Consider the following 12,253-nt stretch of genomic DNA (forward strand, 5'->3'; position numbering starts at 1 on the left):
CCTTTCTTTTATTATCCAGTTTGACAGTCAGTTATACCGGAAAAAGAACATAAATAAAACTACTTTAACGTAGATTTTCTTTAGGGCTTTATTACGTGGTATCGGATCGGTGCATTAACTCCAGTACTTCCCGATACCGATACCAGCATTTTAGGCAGTATCGGAACATCTCTAGATCTAACGTTCTGGTCGTACTGATATCCTGTTTAATAAGGTAATGCTGTCTGGCAAATATAAGTCCAAAGATGAGGGAAATAAACGTATTTTGGTTAACAAAAAAGACTGCAAATCAGAAGACCTGTCGCGGCACATAGCCCACCAAGAGTCAGGTTCTGTCCGAGGTTTCTGCCTGTTAAAAGAAAGTTGGTTTTTTTTGTCAATTTTGACTAGAAGATTTTTTTTTTTTTAACTAAACAGTTATGCAGCTCAAGAGCTGCTGGTCGCGTTCATAACATGTTGAGAAGCTATGAGAAGAGGATTAGTTTGCTAATGCTCGTGAGAGAAACACTCACAAACTAATAACGCAGAGCTAAGTAACCAGTCCATGTGCACAAGGTATTTAACATCTTTTTTACTTTTTATAGAATTAGGCAATTCCTTCTCTTAATTAAAACCTGAAGCTAACTTGACTGTTTACTTCCATTACGCTTTAATGAGAGGGATTTGCTTGATGGTGCCGTACATTCTTGTGTTTTAAAGTGAGAGTAGGTAAAGCGTTCATTTTCACTTGACGAAAAGGTCATGGGACATATTTAAAGAGTTCACTGTCTAGGTCACACATACTGACTTCAATCTTTGCAATATAACTCCTCTAGAAGTCTTAGAATATCTAAATTGTATATATACAGGGTTTCCCCCAGAAAAGTAGTTTAGCCCGGTGGCAAGTACGGCTGCAACGAACGATTATTTTCATAGTCGATTAATCTGTTGATTATTTTCTCGATTAATCGATTAGTTGTTTGATCTATAAAAATGTCAAAACATGGTGAAAAATGTGGATCAGTGTTTCCCAAAGCCTAAGATGACATCCTCAAATGTCTGGTTTTGTCCAAAACTCAAAGATATTCAGTTTACTGTCACAGAGGAGAGAAAAAACTAGAAGATATTCACATTTAACAAGCTGGAATCAGAGAAATATTATTTTTTTATAAAAAAATGACTCAAACGATTAATCGATTATCAAAATAGTTGCCGATTAATTTAATAGTTGACAACTAATCGATTAATCGATTCATCGTTGCACCTCTAGTGGCAAGGGGGCCTGGCGCGGGACAGTCACAGACTGATGGCAGCATTAATGTAGAGCCAAATAGTTTCTGTGATGACGGAATCATCGAAGGAGTCGCCAAATTGAGAATTTAAAAAAAGCTATAAGACAGACTCCATAGGGTCCAACATTAAGTCAGTGCTAAACTCTAACTGGAGATTTAAAAATATGATATTCCAAAAAGGAGCTGACCCACTGAAACTGTATTTTAAAAAAAAACATCTAAAAATAGATAAAAAAAAAAAAGAATTCCCAGTGGATTAGGCCTGGTTGGGGGGGGGGGGGGGGGTAATATAGCCTACCATATCTATACTGTATATAAGAAACTTTGAAAACAAAAAAAAATTATTATTTAAGGCTGGTTTCAGGGATGTGACTAAGAAAAAGAAGACAAAAGAAGAACAAACAATGGAATGGAACAAGAAAAGTTGAATTAGTGAAAAATAAGAAGTCAAGGGTGATATTTTCTGTTAGAGACTGAGAAGACAAAGAAGGAAAGCTGATTGAAAAATAGTATGGGTTTAATCCAGCTGTTGCAGATCACGAAGCTAAAGTGTTAAGAGTCTCTGAATTGGACAGATAATTTCATTTGCATGCAGTTGTTTGACAATGAAATAGGACTTCCCTTCCCTGCGAACACTTAAGCAGGTGTTCAAATAACTGAGTTTAGCAACTCCTTTTCAAAAACAGCGAGCCCGGACCAGTCTCTACTTTCGGTCTGCTAACATGTTCTCGACAATACAACCAAAACACAGCAGGAGAGCACAGCACAGGAATGTTTTTTGCACGATAGTAGTTTAGTTCCATAAGACGCTTGTTTTAGCAAACTAACAATGCGCAAATGTTACACACATTAATAATAACATAGGTATGGCAATACGAGACTAAATAACAATTAAATTAACATTACATGTTACACTTTTGTTAACGTAGCAACAGCTAAAACACACGCTCGCATAAACGTACTAAATTCAAAGTGTTAGGTGGGAGTTTTAAAACGTTAGCTTTAGGCTGGAACCTGTTCTTGTGTCAATTAAGATGACGTTATTAGTATACCCTTGGCGTTAAATGTCAAATCACAGCCATATCAGCCAAGCTAGCGTTAACCTTTATTACCAAAAGCTTCCTTTAGCGAACCCACGGCATTCCGACACGTTGTCTCATCATCACCGAGTGCTCCAAACTCTGTATATTAAGCCTTATTTTACCACCAAAACAATCCAACGCTGACGTTTGCTGGCTAGCTTTAAGTTCATGTTAGCTGAGTGACGCTGCTAGCCTCTGCCAGCTAATTTCGCTGACCAAAACAGCTGGTTTAACAACAGTGCTTTCTCTGGGGTTTCTTACACAACACAACCAAGCTGCATACTCACATGGGGCACCCACCGGGGGCGAAAGCAAAAACACACGCTGAGTACTAACAGGCGATAGGAAAAGTATTCCTGGTCCTAGTTTTTGCCGGATGCTGATGTATCCACTAGCCAAGCATCAACCATTGGTGGGCAGCTGCGCACTGAGTTCTTGTTTGCACTCGAAAGCCATTAGGAGGTTTCTGGAAAAATGTAGGGAACTTCGAAGTGTACTAGGAGCAAACGATCTTCTCGAAGTCTATATGGAGTGGTACAGTAGCTTATTTTTATATTATTCTAGTAGTTTTTTCTCGTAATTGTATTAGAAGCCTATCATCCTGTAGTCTCATTTTAAGGGGTCTAGTAAAAATAAGGACAAAGAGATACATTTGTGGCGAGGTGTGATAATACAGTTCAATATAGAACAGTCAAAACTAATTCATAAAGGCTATTGAAAAAAACGGAACAACTGAATCAATATTCCATTTTTGACAGTTATAATTGTGAATAAATAAAACACCCTTAGTGTCACTTTTTCAGTTTATATGTAGGCATTTTGCCAAATTAGACCTATTAATGTTACATTATAGCCTATAGGCTACTAAAAAGACCCAAATGATGAATAATAGTTTTAAACAACTGCTTAAATCTGTATGAAAGGATCAATAGCAGAAGGATCAATAGCAGAAGGTAAGGTATACACACTACTGGTCAAAAGTTTGGGGTCACTTAGACATTTCCATTCCACTCCATTATAGACAGAATACCAGCTGAGATCAGTTGCATTGTTTTTTTTTAATCAGTGCAGCAGTTTTCAGATTACATTATGTACTTACATAATTGCAAAAGGGTTGTTGACTGTTGTAGAAAGAAGTGGCTGATCTTTAATGCAATATCTACATTGCCCATTATCAGCAACCATTCATCCAATGTTCCAAAGGCATATTCTGTTTACTAATCTGATATCATTTTAAAAGGCTAACTGAGAAAACATTGGAGAACCCTTTTGCAATTATGTAAGCACATAATGTAATCTGAAAACTGCTGCCCTGGTTAAAAAAACAATGCAACTGATCTCAGCTGGTATTCTGTCTATAATGGAGTGGAATGGAAATTTTTAAGTGACCCCAAACTTTTGACCGCTAGTGTATATATACTGTATATCTCTTAATCAAAAATAATATTCCGGTTTGTCATTCAAGTTTTAATAATCCCAGTTATGGCAGTATGACAAGGTCTTTGCCACACACAAAACATGATCAGAATGGAGGAGGTGGAGGGAGGTGGATGCCAAGAAGAAAAGCTAAAAGAGGAAAGAACTAGAGTGCTCTCCGAAATTACAAGCCATTAAGATGGTCGTAGTTTCCCTCTGCTGTTCGGAAGTGCATTACATGACACAGTGCATCAGGGTCAATCCATAAATATCTTTCCCTCTCACTTAATTAGATTTGCTCCAACAACTGATGCCTTGTTCAGATTGTGTTCCACATCTGTGTCCGAACTGTAACACTATCATAGAGATCGTCATATTGAATAGTAATAGTTTTACTGAAGTAATGAAAGAGAGATCATTTTGAAAAAGTATATACTAAAGGGACGTCTAATGCCTAAGGAAAATAGATAAGTAAGTGTACAACAAGAACCTTACAACCTTCATAAATCATTTGTACAGTACACATGTGAATATACAGTATACAGAGCACATGTAAAAAATCCAATTAAATTGAAGGTTTTATATGTGACATGTATTTGCGATACTCTTTCTCAAACTAAACTGAAACACATTGTTAGGTTGGAAACTAGTTTTATTTTCATTCATTTTCATTTAAATGTGTTGTCTTTTCTTCAGACAAAAAGAAATGACTTTATGTTCCCACTAGAAAGACTCCACTCAGATAACTGGAAATTATGAATTGTTCAGTTAGAGTTTGATGTTAGATGAGATATTATCATGCTCTAACGCACAAATATTTTATCATACAACAGTGATGTTTCCTACGGTGGCCGACAGGGGCAAACGCCCTGCAACTTAAGAAAACACACGCAAATAGACAAAACACAAGCAAATTAAGAAAACAACTTCATTAATTTGACAACACATGTGCAGCATTCAGCAAACGCGCTGCAAATACCACAACACAACCAAATACATAAACGCACTGCAAATATGAAACGATGCAAAAAGAAAAGCATGCAAACCCCGAAAAAAGAAGCGATGCAAAAAGAAAAACAACTTCATTAATTTGACAACACATGCGCAGCATTCAGCAAACGCACTGCAAATATCACAACACAACCAAATACATAAACGCACTGCAAATACACACAACACAACCAAATAGATAAACGCGCTGCAAATATGAAACGATACAAAAAGAAAAGCACACAAACCCCGAAAATAAATGCAACAAAAAAACGCTGCATCCAGATTACACAACGGAAGTTCTCCAGGCCTCTAGAGGGAGCAACTAGTGGAACAGCTGGATTTTCGACCGTTATTAACCAATATTAAATTCATATTATTATTATTATTATTATTATTATTATTATTATTAATAACATAATATATTATTAATATACAGTCTATGCTCCCGTCTCATGCCCTCCCGGCTGGTGCCATCCCGAGCTTCGGCTTTTCAAAATAAAAGCTCGCGTCTGGTCCGCTATGTGTTTGTACTTTGGTGTGTTGGATGTTTGTGAACTAAACAGTATGGCAATCATGCTAATGAATACAATAACTTTTTCAGCAGATGTCTTACTTACAACTCGTTGGAGTTAGCAAAGCAGGTTTGTGTTTATATGTGCGGGCGGGATTTATTCAGTTTGATAAATCCCACGGTAAATTGGCTGGTTTACTAAACAGGGAGGGACTATAAATCCTGTCTGTTTTTTGTATTTCAAGAGCGACTTGCTCCACAATATGAATACAGATTGATCACTTATTTTGTTGGTAACCGTTGTTGTATAATCACAGTATTACACTTGAGGAGGCCTACATTTCAGTAATTTCGGACCTCGAAATTAAACCCTCTCATGTGGCTTAAACAAACGTCAACGTTAAACACTGATGCAGTTTTAAATGTTTTATCACCACGAGTTTACAGACATCTCTGCTGATTGAGTATCAGCTGTGACCTGAGCCAAGACACACCCACCAAACGAGAGAAAACAGATCTCAAACATAGATTTAATATTTACAGTCTCTCTCTGCGTTTTTTTGTTGCATTTGTTTTCTGGGTTAGTGTGCTTTTCTTTTTGCATCGTTTCATATTTGCAGCGCGTTTATCTATTTGGTTGTGTTGTGATATTTGCAGTGCGTTTGCTGAATGCTGCGCATGTGTTGTCAAATTAATGAAGTTGTTTTTCTTTTTGCATCGCTTCTTTTTTCGGGGTTTGCGTGCTTTTCTTTTTGCATCGTTTTTTATTTGCAGTGCGTTTATGTATTTGGTTGTGTTGTGGTATTTGCAGCGCGTTTGCTGAATGCTGCACGTGTTGTCAAATTAATGAAGTTGTTTTCTTAATTTGCTTGTGTTTTGTCTATTTGCGTGTGTTTTCTTAAGTTGCAGGGTGTTTGCCCCTGTCGGCCACCGTATGTTTCTCTAAATAAAGACTTTAAAGCACAACATGATCATTGTGATCATTTAAAAAAAAAAAAGAACTCAGTAATTATAGTTTGAAGACAAAATTCAGTTTGTTTTAGGGCAGGAGTGTCAAACTCAACTTCTCTATGGGACACACTGGAAAAAGTGATCCCTTCGAGGGCCAGATCTATTCTTTGATTTCATCAAAAAAGTCACATTTGCAAAGAATGTTGGAAAAAGTGACAAAAACGTTGAAAAAAGCACCAGACATGTCGGAAACAGGGTCCCAAATGATGCAAAAAAAACAGCATAAATGTTGGCGAAAGCTACAAAAAAAAAAACTGTCGAAAATAGCGCAACATTTTTTGAAAAAGAATCCCCAAAACACCCAAAAAAGTGTCAAAAACATTGAAAAACACCCCCAAAATTTTGAAAATAGCCACAAAAATGTGCAGGCCAGATCAAAGTTGGTAAGGGGCTGGATTTGGCCCACGGGCCTTGAGTTTGACACCCCTGTATTAGGGGGTTTCACGTATGTGATAGCAATGAAGATCCTAAATTTAGCTACAGTAAATAAGGGAAAATCCAGACTAAACTATCCTGTTTACAGAATTTACAGAAACTCATTGCAACAAAACACCCATGTGTAAAATGCATGTTTTGTTCTGGTTGTGATTTTCTGTTATAGTTTTTCCTGTTTTATTGTGTTAATTCATCCCCCATTTCCTTGTTGTTTACTGTCTCTTGTGTTCTCTGTTGCGTTTTTCCCTGTTTTCATAAATGTGTATGTTTTATGTTTCAGTTTCCTGTTTTATTTTGTAGTCTGTTTTCTCCCATGTCATGTCTTGTTTTACTTCCATGTACGGAAGTGTTTACGTCTTGTGTTTTCCCGCCTTTGATTGTCTGCCCCGCCCTGATGTGTTCCACCTGTTCCTGAGCCCTCCTGTCACCTGTCCCTTGTTTCACCCTTGTTACCTTGTGTATTTAGTCTGTGTTGTCTTTGTCTGTTGTCAGATCATTGTGTGTGTGTGTGTGTGTGTGTGTGTGTGTGTGTGAGGTCTTGTTTAACTATATTCGTGGGGTCCAAAAATTGGGAATACAGTATACTTGTGGGGTCCGGACAGCCTTGTGGGGCCCAAAATGCCGGACCCCACAAGGTTAAAGGGCTGTTTGAGGGTTAATACTTGGTTTTAGGATTAGGGTTAGAATTAGGTTATGGTTATGGTGAGGGTAAGGGTTAAGGTTAGGCATTTAGTTGTGATGGTTAAGGTTAGGGTAAGGGGCTAGGGAATGCATTATGTCAATGACGGGTCCCCACCAAGATAGTGAAACAAACATGAGTGTGTGTGTGTGTGTGTGTGTGTGTGTGTGTGTGTGTGTGTGTGTGTGTGTGTGTGTGTGTGTGTGTGTGTGTGTGTGTGTGTGTGTGTGTGTCCGTCCCCTCTTTGTCTTGGTGTGCCAGTTTATTTTTGGATGCCTGGTCTTTTGGTTCCTCAACGGTTTTTGGTATCATTTTTGCCTGCTTTCTTCAGGACTCCTTTTGTTGTATCACTTTTTATTTTATTAAATCCTCAAGCTCACCACTGCCCTGTTTTACTCTACATTTTTGGGTCCACCATTTCCCTAATCGTAACATGTTTTAGATATTTCAAGGCTTTCAAATCAATTTAACCTTATGTCTGCCCCGTTTAAAGTGGATTCAACTGCTACAAATAAAAGATGAATTGATTGTGTGTCTATCAGCTCAGTCCTGTGCCGACAGACCAAACAACACACAATGTCAAGTACAAACCAACTCATTTATTCTCCAAGAATTTGGACAATAGTTGTCACATGGGGGCAGTATGACTACCACACTGTAAATAGCACAGATTCTGCCTATAGCACTCATGCCTAATTTACCATATTCTGTGGCGCTCCATTCTAAGTGGAAACTATAAAAGCACATGTGTCAAACTCAAGGCCCGCGGGCAGAACCCGGCCCCTCGCAGATTTTGATTCGGCCCGCATATCAATTTAGGTACACAGTACAGTACATTTTGGCGAGCATTGTTGTGCACAAAAAAACAAAAAGAAGGGAAACTTGTTTTCAAACTCCGAATACGCGACACTCAGAGCAGAATTTGACAGATTTGCTGACTTTGAGACCCAGACTTCCAACAGAACCAGAGAGTTTTCATATTCAGGCTGTGAGACAGGTTGTTATAAAAAAAAATGTTATTATCATTTTGCTTGATTTGCTAAACTCTTTGATGGCTAAGGAACTTTTTTGCTGACTTTTTAATGGCTTTATGTCGACAGAAACGTGACAAAAGTTTGACACTCCTGCTATAATGTATCTCATATAGAGGACTGTAAATATGGCACCATGAGCACCTTGTATGAGCACTATGAGACCATTATGCATTATTCATGACTGTTAGCTCACTCACTAACTGCTCTAACAGCCTTAATATTCATCATATTCTATTGTGTTTCAAAATGCATCTGACTACTTAACACCTCCACCGTGGCAGATTGTCTGTCTCATTCAAAAGCATTGACTGTTAATGGAGAACAGAACACTTATACCATTCACTTTGCCCTGCTCAGATTTTCACAGCGTGACCTCTGAATCCAACTACGCAGATGATTACCATCCATAGGGTTTCACCTGACGCTAACTTGTTCTTCTTCCTGTTAGCGCCGACCATAAGTTACAAAGTAAGCGTTTATTTGAGTCATTTCTTTGATTAAAACTCACAAGGGAGTCACCAAAACCTGCTTTTCTGGAGTGTACAGAGAATGCTATGAGGAGTATAGTCCCGCATTGCCAGACCTTCTTCCACAGCGCCGCGGAGGAGTCCACACAGCATTCCAGGATGGGAGAAAAACGTGCTCTGGTTTATTGGCGTTTCTTTAAACCAATCACAATCGTCTAGGGCGGCGCTATGCTCTGCACGGTGCCGCTGCAAAATAGCCTTGTGAAGGAACTTGTTTTGGTGGAACATGTGTACGTTCAAAGGTTGTTTTAGTCGTGCGAGAGAAAACTCAGATTGGACAGATAGTCTAGCTAGCTGTCTGGATTTACCCTGCAGAGATCTGAGGAGCAGTTAACCATAGTCCTCATAAATCCACCGGAGTTTAAAATGCCAACACAGAGAAATCGGAAGGAAACGGACATCCGGCGAAAAGACCGGCGGAATTTCCTGCAGAACCGGAGCAATCCCGGAAGTGGAACGTCGAGGATAAATACTATGAGGAGTATAACCAGTGGTAATGTAATTTTATTTAAACAGGGACAATGCACAATCAAACATTAACCTTGTATAAAAACAAGGAGAGATACATTGCACCAGATTGTAGCACAATTGCTATTTTACGCCCGTCGTCCCTGGGCAGGTAAGTAGAACAATACATATTCAATGCAAGTGAAGTACAAAACATCAGAAAATACAATTTTACAAACACATCTAATTTACAATAATACAAATGTGCAAAGTTGCATCAATAAAATGATCATGGGCTCAATCATTCCCACATCCTAAAACCAGTCTTCCCTCCCACCCCTTCCCAACAAAACTATGCAATCAAAATCCTAACCCCTCCCATTACACACACACACACACACACACACACACACACACACACACACACACACACACACACACACACAGTGGTGTAGTCTACGTGCACTAAGAAAGCTCCAGGATTTCCATATACCCACTTAAAAATGCCCAATGACCCACAACAACATACTTTCCATTATATTTATGATATATTTTGAATTGTCATCTGTGTTTTTCTTCTTCACATAGGCTAAATAAAGGTATTTCCACTGTAAATTGGTGCATAAAAGTGTATCCAAATAGAGGAAATGAAGTCGTTGATGCTCAAAGCTTCCCTGGGGAGGACACCCAGACCCCCCACTATCATATGCCCCCCCCTCCCTCCAAAAACTAAAAAACAAAAAGGCTGATTCTAGCCAATATATACAGTACAGTATACCCACTACAATACATTACACTACACCACGGCACACACACACACACACACACACACACACACACACACACACACACACAGAGTGGAATGTAAAGTACATTTAGTGAAGTACTGTACTTTACTTGAGTGTTTTCTTTTCATGCCACTTTCTACTTCTACTCCGCTACATTTCAGAGAGAAATGTTGTACTTTTTACTCCACTACATTCATCTGTTACAGCTTTAGTTACTTTACAAATTAAGACTTCCGCACATAAACACATGAAGTTTAGAAAATACTACCACTACAATGTATAGGCCTGTAAGGTCAAGCTGTATCTGAAATGATTAGCTGATTGAAAACTCAGAACAGTTTGGATGGTTTCCAGTTTCTAAAATGTGAGGATTTTTCTGCATTGAGTACCTTCAATACTTTTAGGTACATTTCCCTGTTGATACTTACATACTTTTACTTAAGTAACATTTTCAATGCAGTGTGGTATTAGCAGGCCTACTGAATACGTCTTCCACCACTGAGTATAACTGCAACAAACTCTGCAGAGGCAAAGCAGGTGCAGGCTGAAACGAAGTAGAAACAGCTCAGCAGAAAATATTAATGGTTAACTTAAATGGGCTGTTTTTCAGTCGAAATGTCTAATTGATGCGCATGCTAAGTTAGCCACCTGGATCCATTTCCCCTCCAGAATTAAGCCTCTTTTAATTTCTCCTCACTGCTGACCTTCTTCCTCCTAAACCAGCTGAGCAAACAGATCCCCCCCCCTGCACATCTGAAACACTAAGCACTAAAAATATGTAAATAGGTTCGAAAGTTTTATAACTTCATCTTAGCCTTGTTATGGGGAAAAAAACTAAGGTGGGTCTACTTTTAGAGATGATAATGATGCTACATATAATTGCTTATACAGAATCAGAATTCTGTATTGATTAGGGCTGCAACTAACGATTATTTTCATAGTCGATTAATCTGTCGATTATTTTCTCGATTAATCGATGAGTTGTTTGATCTATAAAAATGTCAAAACATGGTGAAAAATGTGGATCAGTGTTTCCCAAAGCCTAAGATGACGTCCTCAAATGTCTTGTTTTGTCCACAACTCAAAGATATTCAGTTTACTGTCACAGAGGAGAGAAGAAACTAGAAGATATTCACATTTAACAAGCTGGAATCAGAGAAATCTGATTTTTTTTAATAAAAAAATGACTCAAACGATTAATAGGTTATCAAAATAGTTGGCGATTCATTTAATAGTTGACAACTAATCGATTAATCGATTCATTGTTGCACCTCTAGTATTGATCCCCTCAGGGGAATTTCCAGTTGCAGTTGCTCACAGTCAGATTCAAGGTAAAAGTAAGAGTAAGAAAAGAGTGAGTCAATGAGTGCGTAAAGAAACATAGCTAAAGTGCAAGAAATAAAAATAAAATGTTAAGTAGAAGTAAAGTGAGATTAGGATGAAAAGATTATGTTGCTAAAATAAATAAAGAACAGTGTCAACATCAATGAAGTACAGTATGAACATAAAGTAGGATACACTGTAAATATAAAGCTAACAAATAATACATCCAAACAATTCCCCAATTTAATGTTCTCCATCCTCCTCTTTGGGTTGATTGATTAGACTTAGAGACTTAGACTTCTCTTTATTGATCCTTTTGGAAATTAGATTTCCAGCAGCAGATTTCAGCAGCTTACAGAACACTTGTATGGAAAATAAAGAGGTATAAAAAAAAATACAGTATCAAAAAATACAGTATAAGAATAACAATAAACTTTTAGCTAAATATAGGAGGTAAACAAAAAGTAAACAAACAGTAAAAAACAAACTACAGATAAATAAAGATAAATATATAGGACTGTGTATGGCATTGTGTTATTATACAGTGAATAAATAAATGACATTTAACATAAATTAGCAGTTAAGAGCAGTTAGAGTGTCCAGGTATGTATGTGAGTAGATTATTAATTAATGATTGATCATTATTAAGCTTTTCCATTTCTAAGAATAAAATGGCCTTTAGGGCAACAACCACGCTACTTTGTTTCTAAACTACAATTGCATTTTTGTAAACTTT

The 12,253-nt window shown here is 37.7% G+C and overlaps 1 protein-coding gene across 2 annotated transcripts in view; it reads right to left on the minus strand.

Moving 5' to 3' along the window:
* disp1 (dispatched homolog 1 (Drosophila)) overlaps nt 1-2,827 on the minus strand; it is a 142,639-nt gene extending 139,812 nt beyond the window's left edge. For both annotated transcript variants that reach the window (XR_004104289.2, XM_031295490.2), the window contains exon 1: nt 2,641-2,827. The gene's annotated coding sequence lies outside the window, so the exon portion shown is untranslated. The remainder of the gene's footprint in view (nt 1-2,640) is intronic.
* Nucleotides 2,828-12,253: the final 9,426 nt, after the last annotated feature.

This window comes from Sander lucioperca, chromosome 9 (genome assembly GCF_008315115.2).
Source record: "Sander lucioperca isolate FBNREF2018 chromosome 9, SLUC_FBN_1.2, whole genome shotgun sequence".
Lineage (NCBI taxonomy): Eukaryota > Metazoa > Chordata > Actinopteri > Perciformes > Percidae > Sander > Sander lucioperca.